The 21,014-nt window shown below is 45.1% G+C and overlaps 1 protein-coding gene across 6 annotated transcripts in view; it reads right to left on the bottom strand.

Annotated features, from left to right (window-relative positions):
* Positions 1-13,973, bottom strand: part of MLPH (melanophilin) — a 162,736-nt gene extending 148,763 nt beyond the window's left edge. For all 6 annotated transcript variants that reach the window (XM_070732326.1, XM_070732330.1, XM_070732327.1 and 3 more), the window contains exon 1: positions 13,756-13,973. The gene's annotated coding sequence lies outside the window, so the exon portion shown is untranslated. The remainder of the gene's footprint in view (positions 1-13,755) is intronic.
* Positions 13,974-21,014: the final 7,041 nt, after the last annotated feature.

Raw genomic sequence — 21,014 nt, 5'->3', positions numbered from 1 at the left:
TGGGCGCTGGAGATGGGGACCGGGAAGTGAGGGGGGGGGAGTCCTAGGCAAGCCTCCTCTAGTGGTCCCACTCCAGCCCACCTTGGCCCTTCCTTGCGCCGGGCTCACTTCTTCGGCATCAAACTTTTGACGGGAGAGGGGGGGCTGATAGGAGCTACCTCGCACAGGAGACCCTCAGCTTTAGGACCGCTCGGAGCGCTTTCCCGCGCGGGAGGTTAGTCTTAAGCTCCGCAATCTCTCCTTACTCTCCCGGCAGTTTGGGCAGAAGATCGCTTTGAAGTGAAGCGGCGGGGCCGCCCCTCCCGCACTCGCCTCTCTCCTTCCACCCATCCCCAGCCCTCCCCAATTAATCACGCCCCATCCTTTAAGTTTGCCAGCTCCTTTCAAAGCCACGGCGAGAGCGCGAGGGGAGCGCGGCGAAGCTTTCCGCCACCGCTGCGGTCTCATGTGAGGAGAACCGGCCACCCAACGTGGAAGAAGGGCAGGTCGGCGCGGATGACGAGGATGAGGTTGCGCGGTCCCCTTTCCTCCTCCTCCCCGTCTATGGACTTTTCTAACCGGAGCGTCGCCCGCCTTCCTGAGGAGAAAAACAAAACAAAACCAACCCAACCCCTTCGTTCCCGCCAGCCCGCCCTGCCAACAAAAAGGAACTCCGGCTGACGGCGGGGATTTTTTGGGGGGGAGCCACTCCCGCATTCTTTTCACGCGACTGGAAATAAAATGAAAGCTGGGGGGAGAGGGGGATTCCCTCAGCCCCAACAGCCGCCGCGGGAGCAGCCGTGCGCCGCGCCCGGAGCAGCCGCTGCCGCTGCCGCAGCAGGCAGGGCAGGCAAAACCGGCAACCTCACCGTGTCTCCCCCCTCCCCCGTCAAAAGTTTGATGCCGAAGAAGTGAGCCCAGTGCAAGGAAGGGCCAAGACGGGGCTGGAGCAGGACCGCTAGAGGAGGCTTGCCTACGACTCCCCCCCTCTCACTTCCCGGTCCCCTTCTCCTACTACTACTCCTGCAGCTGCCTTCCCCAAGGAGTCTTCCAGCCGCAGAGGAGGCACGGAGAGCTTTGCGCTGCTTTGGAGCCCAGCGCGGCTCTGAAGAAAAGGGTGGCCGCAGCGGAGGTGACAGCTGCAGCTTCTCCTCCTCTCTTCCTCCTCCTCCTCCTGCGGCTGCCCCCGCACACTCGCCCGCCCCATCCGGCTCTCTCTCTGGCTTTCTTCTCCTCTTTCTGTGGCTGCCTTCCCCAAGGAGCCTCCCATCCACAGAGAAGGTGGGGATAGCTTTGCACCGCTTCGGAGCCCAGCACTGCTCCAAAGAAAAGGGGGGGCACAGCGGCGGGGGCTGCTGCGGCTTCTCCTCCTCTTCCTCCTCCTCCTGCTGTGGCTGCTTTCCCCAAGGAGCCTCCTGTCTGCAGAGGAAGCAGTGAGAGCTTTGCGCCGCTTTGGAGCCTGGAGAAGCCCGGCGCAAAGCTCTCCCCCCGCCTCCCCTAACAGTAGAGAAGAAAAGCGGCAGCAGCCCAAGCCACAGGCGCAGTGAATGCATTGCCTGAAGCCAGCTCAGTTCTCTCAGTACAAAAGCTGAGGGGGCTGGGGCTGGCCTGCCCGCCTGTCTCTGCCAGTTGCCATGACAACGCATTCACTGCGTACGTGGTTTGGGCAAACGCCGCTTTTCTCCTCTGCTGTTAGGGGAGGTGGGGGGGTGAGAGAACTGTGGAGGAAAAGTCCAAGGTGTGCGCACGCCCAGAGGGAGAACCCAAGAGCTTAGGATTTATGCCCGGTGAAAGATGGGGCTGACTTGGCAAATGGGATGGATCTGCAAGAACCGTCCACCCAATCTGCCCGCCAAGCTCTCAGCTTTGCTACTTGGAGAAAGGATGGGGCTTTCTCTCTCTCTGTGTTGGTCGTTAGTTTTAGCTGAAGGGGAGAAGCAAGCATTTGGTTTACCAGCAGCACGATCTTATTTCTGCCTGGCCGAAAGAAATGCTGTGTGGTTTAGTTATTAGCTTCATGGGAAGGAGAGGGAAAGAGCGAGAGTTGTGCCTGCCTGCCTGCCTGCAGAGACTCTTCTCACTGTAGGGTTGCATTGACGGGTGTCTGATAGAGGATCGTGAAGATTTATGGAAAAGAAAATTTAAAAATAAATAAATAAAAACTTTGTGTGTGTGTACAGAGGGGGGAAAGCAGTTTTCTATTTCTTAAGTTTAACTTCTTAGGACCTTCCCCGTGATTGAATGCTGGCTTGTGATTGACGTGTTCCCCTCGTTATCCAAAATAAGCCGGGAGAATCGGGGAAGCGCAGGCAGGCAGAGGGGGGGGGAGCAGTGTCCCTGTTGTCTCTTATCTCCAGCCTCCTGGCTTCTTTTGGATAACTGCAGAGGCAAAAAAACCCCCAGAGATAAAAAAAAATGACCCTGTTCCAAAGCAAACCAAAGTGAGAGTTGAATCACAAAACCGAGTCCAGAGCACTGTTCCCTTCAGCAAAGACAAGAGAGACGGTGGTTTTAAACTTTCACATTTTTTTTCCACCTTCCCAACGCAAACCCCCCAACCTGCCTTCCATGTCAAGACCACATCAAAACACAGATCTCTGGGAGAATGGGGAAATGACAGGGATGTCGTTGCCTCCTTTCCTTGCAAGGTGATTTCAGGACTGGGAACACAGGCGAACCAGCTCCTCGGGAGTCAGGACATCGAGCCTTGCTTGCCGCCGGGGGAATCTCACGGCAACAGGCAAAAAAACCACCAAGGCAGAAGGGATTTTGGACTGCGATCTTGGGAAGCCAGAGCACGGTTTGCTGGGAGTGCTTTCTTCAAGTGCTTCGGGAATGCCCGCCCCGTCTCTCCTAAAGAGGGGCGAAGCAGGCGGTCCCGAAGTGCTCAGAGAAAGTGCTCCCAGCGAAGTGGCTGCTTTCTCTGAGTACGGAATCCCGGCGGGGGCTGTAATCCAATGGGAAAGCCTGGCGGTGACATCACAAGGCAGGGAAATCCCTGCAGCAGTCAGAGAGCCCACACGCAGTACGAGAGGGGCAGGCGGGCGTTCCCATAGCCCTCGGAGAAAACCTTCTCACAGCCCCTTCACTGGGAGCCCTTTCACCGAGCCAGCCCCTTTGTAGCTGCCCCTGTGCTCCAGCCCCACGCTCCCAAAGGATGGGGCTGCCATGTCCTGGCGAATTCCATCCCTCTGGCTAGGACAACAGGATAGTGGCGGTGGCGGCGGTTTCCCTTTGAGAGGCAGCAGCAGCACCAGGAATCTCACGTCCACCCCTCCCCCTCCGTCCCTTGCCCCCAAACAAGGATACAAATGCCGGAAATAATGTGCAAAAGGGGTGAGTTTTGGGCTTGCACGCATTATTTGCTTTTCCATTGTTTCCTATGGGAAACATTGTTTCGCCTTACGAACTTTTCACTTTACGAACCTCCTCCCGGAACCAATTAAGTTCGTATCTTGAGGTTTCACTGTATATCTAAGAAATTTCCATTTAAGGTAACAACACAAAAGACAACAAAAAACTGCAGGGTATTCTGAAGTGATTATGTTTAAAACTTATGAAACATTTTTCTCCTTATCTTAAAAGAATGAAGTATGCATATTCAGTAAATATCAACCCATTATAGTACTTTAAAAATGAATTCAGTAAATATACCTCAACTATAAATGAGGATAAAGAACTTTAAGATATAGATACAATTGCCGTATTTTTCAGCGTATAAGACGCACGCACCTTAGTTTTTTGGCAGGAAAATAGGGAAGAGAATCTGCTTATTAGATACTCATCTGGTCAGTTTCAGAACATTATTTTACCCCCTGGTTAGAGCTTTTTAAAAAAACCTATTTGGAGAGAATAACAATATGAAAGAGCTTGCAAGCTGTAAGAGCTGGGAACATTATTAATACCTGATTTGGAGCAAGTTAGAGTAAATAAAAGAACTCTGCAAAGACTTAGAGTTTGGAAAACATTCTTCACAGATAGTAACAATGAAAGAACCTGCAAGATAAGAACTGGGAAGATCGTTAGCAGCTAGTTAGGGCTGGGGGGGGGGAGCTTAGAAAAAAAGCTGCATTCAGAGTATAAAATGCACCTTAATTTTCAGCCTCTTTTAGGGAGGAAAAAGGTGTACCTTATACTCAGAAAAATACAGTGGTCCTTGACTTATACCCATTCATTTAGTGACAATTCAAAATTACAACAGGCCTGAAAAAAGTGATTTAGGACTGTTGCAACAAACCATGATCATGTGATCAAAATTCAGATGCTTGGCAAATGACTCATATTTATGATGGTCACAGTGTCCCTGGCTTATTTGATCACCTTTTGTAACTGACAAGCAAAGTCAATGGGGAAGCCAGATTCACTTAACAATCATGTTACTAACACCTGTAGTGATTCACTTACAACTGTAAAGAAAGGTTCTAAACTAACAAATGTCTTGCTTAGCAACAGAAATTTGGGGCTCAATTGTGGTCTTAAGTCTACTGCCTCTAGATCAGCGTTTCCCAACCGGTGTGCCGCGGCACACTGGTGTGCCGCGAGACATGGCCAGGTGTGCCGCCAAGCTTCAGCTGGGCGGGGCGCTGCCGGTACTTCCGTCCTGGGGCTCCCGCTCGCAGCCGTCTCCTGCTCGATGCCGCGGTTTTCGGCGCTCTCCTGCTGGGCCCCAAAGAAGGAAGGCAGGAAGGAGAGCTCCATTCTTCGCACCTTTTTCCCGCCTTCTTTCTTTGGGGCCCAGCAGGAGAGTGCCGAAAACCGCGGCATCGAGCAGGAGGCGGGGGACAGCTGCGAGCGGGAGCCCCAGGACGGAAGTATCGGCAGCGCCCCGCCCAGCTGGAGCTCCTCTTTCGTCGACGGCAAGTGTCAGATGGGAGGGTGTGTGTGGCCGCAGCGGCCGCAGGCAGTCGGGGGAGATGGCGGTGGCGAGAGGGATCGCTCTCTCTCTCTCTCTCAGCTGACTGCAAGTGGGAGCCCTGACGGTGGCGGTTGGACGTTCTGCTGGACGTCGTACATGCTGGCGCTGCGTGCCTGGCATATACGGTGTCCAGCACCACGTCCAGCTGCCGCCGTCAGGGCTCCCGCTTGCAGTCAGCTGAGAGAGAGAGAGAAAGAGAGACATATAAGAGGCAGAGAGAGAGAGAAAGAGAGACATAGCAAGAGAGGCAGAGAAAGAGAGACAGAGCAAGAAAGAGAGACAGCAAGAGAGGCAGAGAAAGAGAGATAGAGAAAGAGAGAGAGAAAGAGAGACATAGCAAGAGAGGCAGAGAGAGAGAAAAAGAAAGAGAGACATAGCAAGAGAAAAAGAGACTTAGCAAGAGAGGCACAGAGAGAGAGAGAAAGAGAAAGAGAGACATAGCAAGAGAGACAGAGAGAGAAAGAGAGATAGCAAGAGAGGCAAAGAGAAAGAAAGAGACATATAGCAAGACAGTGAAAGAGAGAGAGAGAGCAAGAGAGAGAGAGAAAAGCAAGAAAGAGATAGCGAGAGAGACAGAGAGAGCGAGCAAGGGAGAGAGAAAGACATAGAGGAAGGGAAGGAGGGAGAGAGAAAGAGAGGAAAAAAGAGAGGAAGAAAGAAAGAAAGAGGGATGGAGAGAGAGAATGAAGGGAAGGAAGGAAAAGAGAGAAAGAGGGAGAAATAGAGCGAAAGGGAGGAAGAGAGAGGGGTTTTTTGTCCAAACTTTTCTTTAGCCCGCCCCCCCCCCCTTTGTGTGTTCCCCAGGATTTTGAAAATACGAATAATGTGCCGCGGCTCAAAAAAGGTTGGGAAACACTGCTCTAGATGAGGTGACCAAAAAAAAGCAAAACAGAGGTACAGTCTCAATGAATAGAATGAGAAACAGATTCAGAATAAATTTTACCAACTGGAACTCAAGGAAAGCTTTTAGTTAGTTAAAAAAAGAAACAAAGGGTGGTGATTAGATCCCTGCTGAGTGTGAAATAAGATGAGTTAATGTTACATTCCAGAGGGGAAGGAACAAGAATTTTGATGGTAACAGAATAACAGAGTTGGAAAGAACCTTGGAAATCCTCTAGTCCAAATCTCTGCTCATTCCAGATAAGTAGTTGTGCAATCTCTTGATGACTTTTTTTTTATGACTCTTCTATGAAAATCAGAAGTAAATAGGAGAGGGGCTTAGTCATCTGCTGGGGTGAGACAGTATTCCTTGCACCTCTGTGGGGGAACACCGAATCCCTGCTGTTTGGGGCTGCTGATTCCTTTGGAATCAGCCCAGAGCCTCCCTGGAGGGGAGGTGAAGAGGCGACTTGGTCACAGAGAGTTGGCTTGGAGTCCCCACCGGCAGCGGAGCAAAGTGGCTTTGGTCACAACAGCTGTGGTGACTGCGTAACAGAACAATTGAAATGAAGGAGGGGAGTCATCTGGGAAGAAATGGAAAATAGGTTTTGTGTTGGAGGTTGATAAGAATAAAGACTTTTTTAAGGACTGTTTTTTGGAGATCGAGAGAAAAGATACAGGCAAGGTGGGGACAGTGGCTGTCCTGTTACTGGAAGTGTTCAATTTATATTAAATGGACTTGAAAAGCTAACTAAAAACCATGTGTGGATTTAGATATTTGAAGAAAAAACTTATTTAAAACCTACAATTTTGATTATACAGTGATCCCTCGAGTTTCGCGTCCTCGAGCATCGCGAAAGGGCTATTTCGCGAGTTTTCAACCCGGAAGTAAACTCCACTATCTGCGCATGCGTGCCCTTTTTTCTATGGCCACGCATGCGTAGATGGTGGAGTTTCCCCAGCTGGGAAGCAGCGAGAGCAACGGGGTGGGCGGACAAGCGGCAGCAGCGAGGCGGCGGGGAAACCCCAATCTTCGGCTCCTCGCTGCTGCGGTGGAAGTAAAAACACCATCTGCGCATGCGCAGATGGTGTTTTTACTTCCGCACCGCTACTTCGCGAAAAATCGATCATCGCTTGGGGTCCTGGAACGGAACCCTCGCGATGATCGAGGGACCACTGTATTTTAATTTAAAGAATTTAAAGGAAAGTAAAAGTAAAAGAATTGAGAGATTGTGTGGTGCTGACATCTGCTGGTGGAAGCTGACTGGAGAGGTTGTTGGCTGGAATTTTTTGTTTTATCAGATATGACCTTATTCAATGGAACTGAGCAGGCTATTTATGTAAAAACGATAGAGAAGAAAACAATAGAGAAGAAAAAAGAGAAATTATTTTACTCTGAACTTTATATGAACTCTAAAGTGAACTATAAAAAAAGAAGTGGCTTTTCTTTTTAGACTTTTAGGCTATTGAAATTTCTACTAGGCAGTTGGATAAAGAAGAGATGGAGAGCCAAGAAATAAGAGACTTATATAATGATATACTTAGAAGTATGAAGGAATGCAGAAAGGCACTGAGAAATGGGATTGATTTTACAATTGAAAGCACAAAAAATCTACAAGAAGTTCCAGATCAAGATGAATACTTTCAGATGGAGGCACTTACAGGAAGAGGTGAAGATAAAAACAAGAATGATGAACAGACAGAGGCTTACAGAAGGTTATGAAGATAAAAATAATGAAGTAATTCAAACTGGACAGATTAAAAGACATATGATTGACAATTCAGATTGTGTTGTGATAACTAGTGAGGTGGAAGAAGAGGAAAAGGGGGGGGGATAAAAGGATAAAAGAATTTTAAAATGTCTTAACTAATGAAGGGGATGAAGGTCACAGTCTATGTGATGAGATGAGGATAAGCACTAATAAAACATGGAAAAGAGGTGATCAGATACACTGAAGTTGGCAGACTAAAACAGAAATTAAATTTGGAATTGAAAAAAATTGGAAAGATTGTTAATTCAGTGATAAAAGGGGGAAAAATAAAAAGGAAAAGGAATTAAAGGGGTTTAAAAAGACAAGAAAGAAAGTATTTGAGTTTAGACAAGAGAGATGGCAATTTGAAAAGGTATGTTTGGACTTTAATTACTTTACAAATAAGAGTTTTCTTTTTATTATATATGTATTTTAGAGTGGATTAGTAGTAGTAATAGAAACATTAATTTGTATGATTGTATTAAAATATATAATAATGGAATATATATATAGAAGAAACAAACTGATTTTGGTAAGGATTACAGATATGAATTATAAAGAATTGATGATTTAATGATTTTATTCAAGATATAATCTTTTTAAATAAAAAGATAAATATTAATTTAGAGCACAATTAAGGATTATTAAATGTTGATAAGAGCTAATAATAATTTATTGTGAATGGATTGAATGTCAACTGAGTTTGGATCAAATATAGAAAATACAGAAAAAGGATTAACATTGAGTTAAATTATGTAAACATAAATTTACAATTGTAAATTGGATGAATGGTAAATGTTTAGAGTAAAATTTTAACCTTAAAAACAAGCGAATAGATGCAGCACCACTAAGAGGGAGTGGGGAAAAGTGTGAATTTTTTTTAATTCTTATGTCTTATTTTATTTTATTTATTATTAGAGTTGAAAATGACCTTGAAGGGCATTTAGTCCAACCCCATGCTCAAGCAGCAATCCTATGCCACTCCAGTCAGATAGCAGTCCAATCTCTTGAATACGTCAAGTGTTAGGGCATTCACAACCTCCGCTGGCAAGCCATTCCATTGGTTGATCACCCTCACCATCAGAAAGTTCTTCCTTATTTCCAGGTTGAATCTCTCCTTGGTCAGAGGGCTCTGGATGTTTGCCATCATGGCCCTATATCATTTCAGACAATTGGTTATCCAATCTCTTCTTAAAACCTTCCAGTATTGGAGCATTCACAACTTCTGGGGGGAAGTTGTTCCACTAATTAATTGCTCGGGTTTGGGGGGGTGCTAGCGAGCCCCCCATGTCGGCGGGGACGTTTTAAAACACCCGCGCGCCTTCCAAACTGAGCCCTCAAGCCAAGCGCTAAAGGCGAACTTCTGCGCTTGGCTTGAGGGCTCAGTTGGGAAGGCGCGCGGGTGTTTTAAAACGTCCCCGCCGACATGGGGGGCTCGCTAGCACCCCCCCGAACCCCCAACCCGGGTTTGGGGGGGTGCTAGGGAGCCCCCCATGTCGGCGGGGACGTTTTAAAACACTCGCGCGCCTTCCCAACTGAGCCCTCAAGCCAAGCGCCAAAGGCGAACTTCTGCGCTTGGCTTGAGGGCTCAGTTGGGAAGCGGCCCGAGCGAACGGCGTGGGCGGGAGAAGGGCGCGCGAGCCGCGGGCGCGCAGGCAGGCAGGCTGCGGACAAGCCGTTCGCTCGGGCCGCTTCCCAGCTGAGTACTCAGCTGGGAAGCGGCCCGAGCGAAAGGCGTGGGCGGGAGAAGGGCGCGCGAGCCGCGGGCGCGCGGGCAGGCAGGCTGCAGACAAGCCGTTCGCTCGGGCCGCTTCCCAGCTGAGTACTCAGCTGGGAAGCGGCCCGAGCGAAGCGGCAGCAGCGAGGAGTTTGCGTGGGCGGTGGGGAAACTCCTCGCTGATGCCCGCCAAGAGGGGGAAGACCTAGGGAAGCCGCCCAGCAGCTGATCTGCCCGGTGCCATCTACGCATGCGTGCCCATAGAAAAAAAGGGCACGCATGCGCAGATGGTGTTCTGACTTCCGGGTTCAAAAATCGCAAATTACCCTGTTCGCAATGGTCGGGGACGCAATAACCGGGGATCACTGTATTAACAATTAGCTGACTAATCATACTCAATGAGTAATTCTCAATGAGTCTAAATCTACATGGAAAGAAGCAGTAGGCCACCACAAGCTTCCGTCTTAGGCCCAGTACTTTTTAACATCTTCATAAATGACCTAGATGGGGGAATGGAAGGAGAACTAACCAAATTTGTAAATGATACTAAGCTAGCAGGAATAGCTAACACTCCAGAAGACAGGCTCAAAATCCAGATGGATCTTGACAGACTTGAACACTGGGCCCTATCTAATAAAATGAAATTCAATGCTAAGAAAAGTAAAGTCCTACACTTAGGTAAGAAAAACCAAAAATATTCATATACACTGGGCGCATAGCAGTGATTGCAAGAAGGATCTTGGAGTCTTAGTAGACAAGCAGCTAAATATGAGTCAGCAGAGTGCAGCAGCAGCAGCAGCTGAAAAAGCCAATGCAATCCTAAATTGCATTAATAAAGGATGCAATCTAGGAATAGGGAGGTACTAGTACCACTCTATAAAGCCTTAGTTAGAACACACCTAGAGTACTGCATCCAGTTTTAATCCCTATACTACAATAAAAGACACAGAAATTCTAGAGAAAGTGCAGAGGTCAGCAACCAGACTAAAGAGTATAACATATGAAAATCAGTTGCAGGAATTGAGCATGGCTAGTCTGGTGAAGAGAAGGACCAGGGAAGACAAGATAGCAGTGGGCTGCCACACAGAGAAGGGGTTCAGACTGTTTTCCAAGGTACCAGAAGGCCAGACAAGCAATAACAGATGGGAACTGACCAAGGAAAAATTCAACCTGGAAATAAGGAGAAATTTCTGACAGTAAGAACGATCAACCAGTGGAACAGCTTGACTGCAGAAATTGTAAGAGCTCCAACAATTGAGACTTTCAAGAGATTAGACTGCCATTTGTCTGAAATGGTGTAGGATGGTGCTTGAAGAAGGGGCGGGGGGGATGTGTGAGTGGACTAGATGAGACCTACATGGTCCCATCCAACTCTAGTAATCTAATCTAATCTCTGCTCATATGCATAATTCAGTGGAATGAAACATACAAACCTATTCTTTGCTAGGGATTGCCAAATCGTCCTATAACATAAATGCCGCATAAATCCCTGCGGACGGTCAGGTCCCACAGAGTTGGCCTTCCCTGTGGGGACGCCAGCCCTCTGGAATTAGCTCCTCCCAGAGATTCATATTGCCCCGACCCTCTTCGCCTTCCACAAGAGCCTCAAGACCCATCTATGTCGCCAGGCTTGGGGCAATTAGACCTTGCCTCTCTGACCAATAAATGTAATGTATGGTATGATTGGACTGTAAGATTGTGTATTACACTAGGGTTTTTAGTTGTATTTTGTACTAGATTTGTGCTACATGCTTATGTTTGTATCTATTCCGTGAGCTGCCCCGAGTCTTCGGAGAGGGGCGGCATACAAATCTAAATAATAATAATAACTACTACTACTACTACAGTGGAAAAGATTAGGTTACTCACTTCTACTTAGTCTAGACCAGGTTGGTGGTTCCCAACCTTTTTTTGGCCATGCCCCCAACAAGGCACGGGGTGAGGTATCATCAATATGCCGATGATACCCAGTTGTACATCTCCACCCCATGTCCAGTCAACGAAGCAGTGGAAGTGATGTGCCGGTGCCTGGAGGCTGTTGGGGCCTGGATGGGTGTCAACAAACTCAAACTCAACCCAGACAAGACGGAGTGGCTGTGGGTCTTGCCTCCCAAGGACAATTCTATCTGTCCGTCCATTACCCTGGGGGGGGAATTATTGACCCCCTCAGAGAGGGTCCGCAACTTGGGCGTCCTCCTCGATCCACAGCTCACATTAGAAAAACACCTTTCAGCTGTGGCGAGGGGGGCGTTTGCCCAGGTTCGCCTGGTGCGCCAGTTGCGGCCCTATTTGGATCGGGAGTCATTGCTCACAGTCACTCATGCCCTCATCACCTCGAGGCTCGACTACTGTAACGCTCTCTACATGGGGCTACCTTTGAAAAGTGTTCGGAAACTTCAGATCGTGCAGAATGCAGCTGCGAGAGCAATTATGGGCTTCTCCAAGTATGCCCATATCACTCCAACACTCCGCAGTCTGCATTGGCTGCCGATCAGTTTCCGGTCACAATTCAAAGTGTTGGTTATGACCTATAAAGCCCTTCATGGCACCGGACCAGAATATCTTCGGGACCGCCTCCTGCCGCACGAATCCCAGCGACCGGTTAGGTCCCACAGAGTTGGCCTTCTCCGGGTCCCGTCGACTAAACAATGTCGTCTGGCGGGACCCAGGGGAAGAGCCTTCTCTGTGGGGGCCCCGACCCTCTGGAACCAGCTTCCCCCTGAGATTAGGATTACCCCCACCCTCCCTGCCTTTCGTAAACTCCTTAAGACCCACCTTTGCTGTCAGGCATGGGGGAACTAAAACACCTCCCCCTTGCCCATGTTGTTTTGTTGATTGATTGACTGTGTGCCTGTTTTTTATATATACTGCTTTTTATGAGATTATTAATTTCAATTGGAACTGGATGGGTGGGCATTGGATTTGGTATTGTGTACTGTACTGTTTTTTATTATTGTTGTGAGCCGCCCCGAGTTTGCGGAGAGGGGCGGCATATAAATCCAATAAACCTAAACCTAAACCTAAGGATCTCTAAAATCCTGATGCCCCCACCCCCATGACATATAATTCTTACTATTCAAAAAGTGAACACTACACATGCAGAGGAAGCCTAAAAGGCCATAACTTGGTTAAACAAGGCTCCAATTGCCCCCATTAAAAATCAAGTTGCCTCCCTGTGGGGCGTGGGCCTCACATTGGGAACCAGGAGTCTAGACTAGTGTAAGTGAACTACACTTAATCATTTAACTCTTTCTTTAACTTGCAGTGAGCATTTCTTTTGTCCCACACTATATACAGAGGCAGTTCCTGCTCTCACATGAACCATGTTCAGGATATATCCTTGCAAGGTTTAGTAAAGCACGCATATATGCAGACTGCCAACTAAGCTGGAGTGTAGGAAAATCTTCATTTTACTCAATGTCTCTGGTGGACAAAAGCAAATAGAAGAAATGAGTTAATTCCCCTGACACTTCAACTCAAAATGGCAAATATTTCCTCTACCCAGTTAAATATAAATGCCAAAGCTTTCCTTTGTCCAGTTAGCTAGTAACATGTAGCCTGTCCTTGATTGCACTAGGATGGGAGACCATGAGAAAATCTAGCAGTTCAGTCACTCAAGAGAGAAGCCTTTGGAGCTCTGCAAGGAAGAAAATTAAAATCCACAACACACAGGAAGGCAATGGTAAACTATTTCCATCTTGTTCCCAAGGAAACTACTTGGGAACAAGTAGAGCTGAATTCCACTTGCAGTAGATAAGCAAAACAAAATGTTACTGAATTTTAGTAAAATAATTTACTTTTATTGGTGTTATTATGATAGTTAAAAAGTACTGGATCTGCAGGCCATTTGCTCAGACTTATTGGATTTGGACCGATTTGCAAGCACTTGTTAGCTCTCTGTTTTCTGTTTGCCATTAAGTATTTCTGGCGGGGTAATGTATTTGCAAGATCAGGTTTTTTTATTTAATTTGTAAATAGGCAGGGTTTGCTGATGGCCTTTCCAAGCGCTCTGGCCAGTTTTTCAGATAAAGCACTTGAGAAAGATTTGTTTTTATGCTTTGCATTGATCAATCAATCAATCAATCAGGATATATTAGAAATGACTGATACAATGAACATTCAGTAATAGTTAATTTATGTTTTCGTTTCTGGAAAAGAAAATGAGAAGAAAGACTCTTTCACAAGCCACTTTTGATCTTCTGGGTAGTCTTTGCAATGCACCCGTTTAGCTGAAATCTACTATGTAAAGCGGGGTAATCCCTTTTCTGATCCTAAAAGTCACAGAACAATGCTAGTTACCAAGTGTAATACTGCAGTTGGTGCGAGGATTTCAGTTAGTCTCGGTTCCGAGGAAAAAGGACACGAAGGATGCAAGGCCTCTATCTACAAAGGTACTTACAGTCCTTTCAGAGCCTTACCTTCACTTACCTCCCGCGTCTAGGCTCCTGCCCGCTTGGTGGTCAGTTGTACTTTAACAGCATTTTAACTTGACATGGGCTGACTCTCTTTCTTACCTGGTACTCCGTTGGCTCGGTGTTGCCCAGACCTCTCTCTCTCTCTCTTTCTTGCTGTAAATCCTGGTAAAACACGCATACAAAAAGTCTCCCATCACATGCTTTCCACCCTAGACTTCTCCGATCTTCTCTTCCAGCCTGGAGCTCCCCAGAACAAAACTCTAATCGGGCACAGCGATCACATGGTCCGATTAGCACTTGACTCCGCGTGAACTTCCTGCCTTTCTGTTGAGAACGCGGCAGGAGGGCCCCGGCTCTGCGGTTAATCAGCTGCCCGGCATTGTACGTCCCCACCCACCCCATGCCAGTCGGCATGGGTACAAAACGATTGTGCAGGTTACAGAGGTTGTAACGTTTGCTTAGCGCTTTGCAAAAGAAACAAGGAGCTTTTGTTGTTTTACTAGAAGGCAACCAGAAAAGGCAATACGGGAGAGCCTGCCAAAGACCATGGGTCATGATGGTTGCTGAAACCTTCTATTGAGAGACGATGTAGTTCTGAATATAAATTGGTGGGACAAAACAACAAAGGAGACTAGTGCTTCATGCACTGCTTAAATTTTTAGAAGTGTCCAATTGTCCGATATAGGGAACAGGATGCTTGATAAGATGAATCCTGGACTTTTCTTTGCTTCAGCTTCAATCCTTAAAATATAAATACAGCAAGGCAACTAAAGCCAGTTGCCAGGTTCTTCCCACACAAGTGAAACCCTGCACAGGTTTCTTTGGATGTAAAGATTTGGCAATTACTTTTCCCAATATTATTCTGCAATGTTCTTGAACAAGTACTGTAAATGTGTGCAGGATAATTAATACAGAGAGTGTATTGATTTATCTAGAATGAAATCAGATCCTGCACTTCAAATCAGAAGGGAACTAAATTCACAGTGCTTTCAACTGGCTATTCCTAGGTCTTTTGAAGAGAAGCAGAAGAGGTTTTCCCCCTTTAAAATGTGCTTGGGGCTGGGCAACAGAAAAATAACAAATTTTATTTATAGTATTCTCTGCTGAAAGCAAAAGAATGGGGAATTCAATGTATGTAAGCTGTGGGCTTCCTTGACAGTAGTATTTCTTCTTTATCCATCAAACCCATTTATTTCCTTGATCAAATGCAACATATAAATTGATTTCATTGATGGAATGCCTTCATGCTAGTAGCACTTGGCTTTAGAAGAGGAAGTTCTGTTTATGTAGTACACTGAATTTCCTTGATGCCACATTCATTATTGTGTAAAGCTTGTTTGGAACATATTAATACAGATACAGTATGTGCATTATATGTAGTTTTGTAGAACAGTTAGTTTTTAGTTAATTGTTCAGTCACAATAACAATACTGAGCCAGACTCCCTAAATAAATATATCATGGAGGAGGCCCCCAAGGACATCTGATTTAATCCTCTGCTCAGTGCAGAAATCTAAGAGATGAGCACTTATTGAGACCAGTTTTGGCTGGAAATTCTCCACAGAAAGAGCTTAACAGTTTTTACATCATTTATTTGGCCAAATGACTCAGTATCAAGAGGCTTTCAATAATGTTCAGCAAAATTAAACTTCCTGTAACCTGAGCCTGTAAAACCTGTTCTTGACTTCTAGGTACAGAAGGCAAATTCCTGTAATACTTCTTCAGATAATATAGAGTGCTGGAATGATTATTTTAATCTTTTCTCCTCCACATTAAACCTACTCTTTCTTCTTACAGTGTTTTATAGTATTAGAATATTAGAATATAAATAATATAGTAGTAGAATATTTCATTATTTCTAAATTAAGCCTTTATTTTTTCCCTAAGCTAGATGATAGAAAGTTAGAGTTTGTTCCGTGACCAGGTTCTTAAGTAGAAAAGTTTGTAAGAAGAAGCAATTTTTCCCATAGGAATCAATGTAAAAGCAAATAATGTGTGCAATTGGGGAAACCACAGAGAGGGTGGAGGCCCTGTTTCCTTCCAGGAGATTCCTAGAGATACCCCACAGAGGCTTCTCCCCGACATCTTCACCATTGACAGAAACATTTTTTTGCCTTTATACGTATTATATGATTATGAAAGTATTCTGGTTTTCTATGTTCTTATTGAAGAAAGAAACAAAGAAACAAAGAAAGTCATTTTAAGTTCTAAAATATCCACAATGATTGTGTCCTCCATAGTTGAATTGTAGTCTGATTGATATATCTGATAGGTTTCACATATCTAGAGAAGATTATAAAATCTAAGCAATATATGAAATATAATCGACACCCACTGGAATTTCATGTTTATTGTAACAAAGGGAGTTTCCTGTTTGTTTTTTAAATAACTGTGATAGAACATTTGGGGAGAATGAAATGTAACTATAAAAATGGTAAAACTCTTTTTGGCTCTTTAAATCTGGCAGTTCTTGTTTTTGTCAGTTCAAAAATACATGCTAGTTTGAAGATAAATATGTACTCTTCAATTAATAGAATAGAGGCATTTAGATGTTCATGTGATTTGTACAAACTCCTCTTTGTATTCAGTAATTTATCATTAGTCATAAATGGAATCAAATCCACTATGATTTGATTTAGCAAAGAGTCCCATGATCTAAAACCAAATTAGACAAGACATGAGAGATCTATTATCTGAACGCCAAACATTTCTGGCTTTCTTTTCTTTTCTCCCCCAGCTTTAGAGCATTTTCACAATAGGGATTCTACTGTGGCAAACTTTGGGAAATGCTGGGTATGGTATATACCTAGACTGATAGTTATTTAAGCATAACTCCCTGAGGCATTCATTTACTGGCTGACAAGCATATTCTGATAACTGACCAGAAAGATCAGGTGCCAACTAAGTATTATTATTATTATTATTATTATTATTATTATTATTATTATTAATTAAATTTGTATGCCGCTACGCTTCACAGACTTGGGGCGGCTCACAGAGAAGGCTCTTCCCCTGGGTCCCGCCAGCTGACATTGTTTAGTCGATGGGACCCGGAGAAAGCCAACTCTGTGGGGCCTAACCGGCCACCGGGATTCGTGCGGCAGAAGGCGGTCTTGCAGATATTCTGGTCTGGTGCCGTGAAGGGCTTTTTAGGTCATAACCAACATATCCTAAAGCAGGGGTGGGCGATTAATTTTGCCATGGGGCCGCATGAGAAATTGAGATGGTTTTAGAGGGCCAGACTTTAATTATTTTTTATATTTAGATATATGAATTTAGGAATTGCTGATCTGTTTTAATAAAGTTAGAAGTATTGATAATAATAAGATATGTAGTAGGTGATATTGATTTGGATGAATGCATAAATGGAATTGAATTTAGAATTGTTTGGGAGATTAATGATGTTAATGATTTTTAATTTATTGAAAATAGAGAATATTTAGAATTTTTTCCTTTTTTTTCTTTTCTCAAATTGACTGAAATTTAAGATTAATAATTAAGTAAGAAATGTAGATAAGTATTAATAGGCTAAATGTTAGATGGGTTGAAATAATTTTTAAATTTGGGATTAGGTAAATGTGCTATTAGAGGGGGAAGAAGTCTGAAATTCATATATGTTTATGTTTTGTTTTTAATTTTATTTTGTTAACATCTGATTGGCTATACAAGGTTTTATTGGTTTATAGAAAAATGTATTAAAAAAGAAGGAAGCACTTTGACATAATGGTTAATAAGTTAGAAATATAATTGGTGTACTTTTTGAAGGAACATTAAAGAGAGAATTTAATTAAAAGAAAATGTAATGGGATGACAAAATTAGAGAAAAAAACTTTTGCAACTTTTTGATAATTGATATTAGTTACTAACAAAATACCTCATTTTATTCATGTAAAATTAGATGACACACTGTATTGTTTGAAAGTACTGTATGTTAAGAGAAAACTAAAAAAAATTACCCCCAAAAGTCCTTCCTTCCTCTGTCCCTCCATTCATTTCATTCTTCCTCCTTCCTTCCTTGTTCCCCCCATTTCTCCTTCCTTCCTTCTTTCCTTTCTTCCCTCCCTCTTTTCTTCCTTCCTCTCCACTTCTCTTTCCATCACTCTCTTTCCCTTTTCTTTCTTTCTCTCTCTCTTTTCCTTCTTTTCCCTCTTCTCATTCTTTCCCTCCAGGTCTCTGTCATTTCTATGTATTTCTCCCTCTCTCCTCCCTCCTTATCTCTCTCATTTGTTTCTCCTCCCTTTTTGGTCTCATTTCTCTCACCTTAATTTTGGGTAGGGGGTGCGGCTGCAGTGGCAGGCAAAGAGCTGTTTTCTTTAGAAAGGGGCCATGTGCCTCGGGGGGGGGGGAAGGCTGAGTGCGAGCTTTAAAAAGAAAGGCTGAGGGAGGCCGAGGCAAGAGCTCCAGTTTGGGCAGCGCCGTCACCAAGCAACAGGAGTGACCACCCCCTTTCCCCCACAGGATACACACACACACACACATACTCCTGCGACGTTGCCCAAACCGGAATTCTTGCCTCGCCCTTCCTCCACCTTTCTCTTTAAAGCTCCCAGCAGAGTGCTTAGCTTCCCCCCACCCCACCCAGCACATGGCAGGGGGTAGAAGTTGGCCTTGAGGCAGATCAGCTGTTGGGCAGCGAGAAAAAGTGCTGGCTCCACTGTGCCAGCATATAACAAATCTAATATTTAAAATAACTTAAAAAACCCTTATTAAAAACCAAACAAACACACACATAAACATACCATGAATAAATTGTATAGGCCTAGGGGGAAAAGATATCTCAGTTCCCCCATGCCTGACAACAGAGATGGGTTTTAAGGAGCTTACAAAAGGCGAGGAGGGTGGGGGCAATTCTGATCTCTGGGGGGAGCTAGTTCCAGAGGGCCGGGGTGACCACAGAGAAGGCTTTTCCCCTGGGTCCTGCCAATTGACATTTTTTTGTTGACGGGACCCGGAGAAGGCCAACTCTGTGGGACCTAACTGGTCGCTGGGATTCGTGCGGTAGAAGGCGGTCCCGGAGATATTCTGGTCCGATGCCATGAAGGGCTTTATAGGTCATAACCAACACTTTGAATTGTGACCGGAAATTGATCGGCAACCAATGCAGACTGCAGAGTGTTGGTGTAACGTGGGCATATTTAGGAAAGCCCATGATTGCTCTCGCAGCTGCATTCTGCACGATCTGAAGTTTCCGAACACTTTTCAAAGGTAGCCCCATGTAGAGAGCGTTACAGTAGTCCAGCCTCGAGGTGATGAGGGCATGAGTGACTGTGAGCAGTGACTCCCAGTCCAAATAGGGCCGCAATTGGTGTACCAGGCGAACCTGGGCAAACGCCCCCCTCGCCACAGCTGAAAGATGTTTCTCTAATGTGAGCTGTGGATCGAGGAGGACGCCCAAGTTGCGGACCCTCTCTGAGGGGGTCAATGATTCCACCCCCAGGGTGATGGAGGGACAGATGGAATTGTTCCTGGGAGGCAAAACCCACAGCCACTCCGTCTTATAAGGGTTGAGTTTGAGTCTTTTGACACCCATCCAGACCCTAACAGCCTTCAGGCACCGGCACATCACTTCCACTGCTTCGTTGGCTGGACATGGGGTGGAGATGTACAACTGGGTATCATCTGCGTACTGATGATACCTCACCCCATGCTGTTGGGTGATCTCGCCCAGCGGTTTCATGTGGATATTAAATAGCAGGGGGGAGAGGACCAACCCCTGAGGCACTCCACAAGGGAGAAGCCTAGAGGTCGACCTCTGACCTCCCACTAACACCAACTGCGACCGACCAGACAGGTAGGAGGAGAACCACTGACAGACAGTGCCTCCCACTCCCAACCCCTCCAGCCAGCAACATGACCCTTCCAAGCCCCGATTTCGCCTGCAACGGACTTTTGCAATCATCTGCCAGCAAAAACAGAGCTTGGGAAGATTGCATGCAGCTCTCCCAAGCTCTGTTTTCACTGGTAAAGACACCATGGGCCAGTCCTTCATTGTTTCCAGGGCAGCCCCGCAGACCAGATCTAAGCACTTTGAGTCTGACACCCCTGCTTTAGACTATACAGTACTTTAAAAATTGAATTTTCCAAATTCTCAAAACAACCATCCAATTTACTTTGTAGCTACTAGGATTTAAGATGCAATTGTTGTCTTTAAATGTAGAGGTAATTTTCAACCACTAAGACTAGGGGTTGTTGATAGCACTTTCTTCCTTTATTTTTTTTTATTGTTAGCTTTTAAAGTAATTTGTGGAGAAAAGCAAAGTTTTAGGTAGGAAAAATTAAAGCTATAAGTACAGATTAGATGAGACCTGGTTCAAAAAAATTAACTTAACCCTCTTGCTGGTCATATCTACCTGATCCATCAGAACGTGGAATCGGGGAATGTTGCAAGTCCCATCCTTGAGCGTGATAGACCTGGTGAAATCCAGAAGGAAGGCCTTCTCTATGGCGGCTCCCTCTCTCTGGAACATCATTCCTCCAGAGATTAGAATGGCCCCTATTCTAATACCCAGAATGGAATGGAGCCTACTAAAGGGCTTATGTGGTCTGCTGTTGCCAGAGAGGTGGTGAGTGATTTTGTTGGATTATACTATAGTAATTTATTTGATTATTTGTTAGTTTTTATTGTTTTAAATGTGATTTTATATTCTGTAAGATATAACTCAAGATACCACATTGAGTTGCCATGAGCAAATAGGTGGCAATATAAATTAAACAAACAAACAAACAACAAATTGTGAGAGGAAACTTGGAGTCCTAGTGGATGATCACTTGAATGTGTGTGCAGCAGTAGCCAAAAAAGATAATACAATCCTGGGTTGAATAAACAGAGACATAGAGTCAAGATCATGTGAAGTATTAGTGCCACTTTATAAAACCTAGTAAGACCACAGCTGGAATACTGCAACCAATTTTGGTCACTACAAAAAAGATATTGAGACTGGAAAAAGTTCACAGAAAAGCAACTAAGTTGATCAAAGGCCTGAAGACTATAACATATAAAGAAAGGCTGCAAGATTTGTGTTTGTCTAGTCTAAAGAAAATAAGAATCAAGGATGACACAGTAGCAATATTCCAGGAAGTGAGGGACTGGCTCAAAGAACGGGTCGAATTATTCTCCAAAGCACCTGAAGGCAGAACAAGAAACAATGATTGGAAATTAATCAAAAAGAGAAGTACTGTAATCTGGAATTAAGGAGAAACTTCCTAACAGTGAGGACAATTAACTAGTGGAACAGTCTGCCTTCAAAAGTTGTGGATGCTTCATCACTGGAGGTTTTAAAGAAGAGACTGGACCAGGGGTGTCAAACTTAATTTCATTGAGGGCTGCATCAGCATTGCAATTGCCCTCAGGGTGCTGGG

Source organism: Erythrolamprus reginae, chromosome 1 (assembly GCF_031021105.1).
Source record: "Erythrolamprus reginae isolate rEryReg1 chromosome 1, rEryReg1.hap1, whole genome shotgun sequence".
NCBI lineage: Eukaryota > Metazoa > Chordata > Lepidosauria > Squamata > Dipsadidae > Erythrolamprus > Erythrolamprus reginae.
The sequence above is the reverse complement of the archived record's forward strand: the minus strand, read 5'-3'. Positions and strand labels throughout refer to the sequence as shown.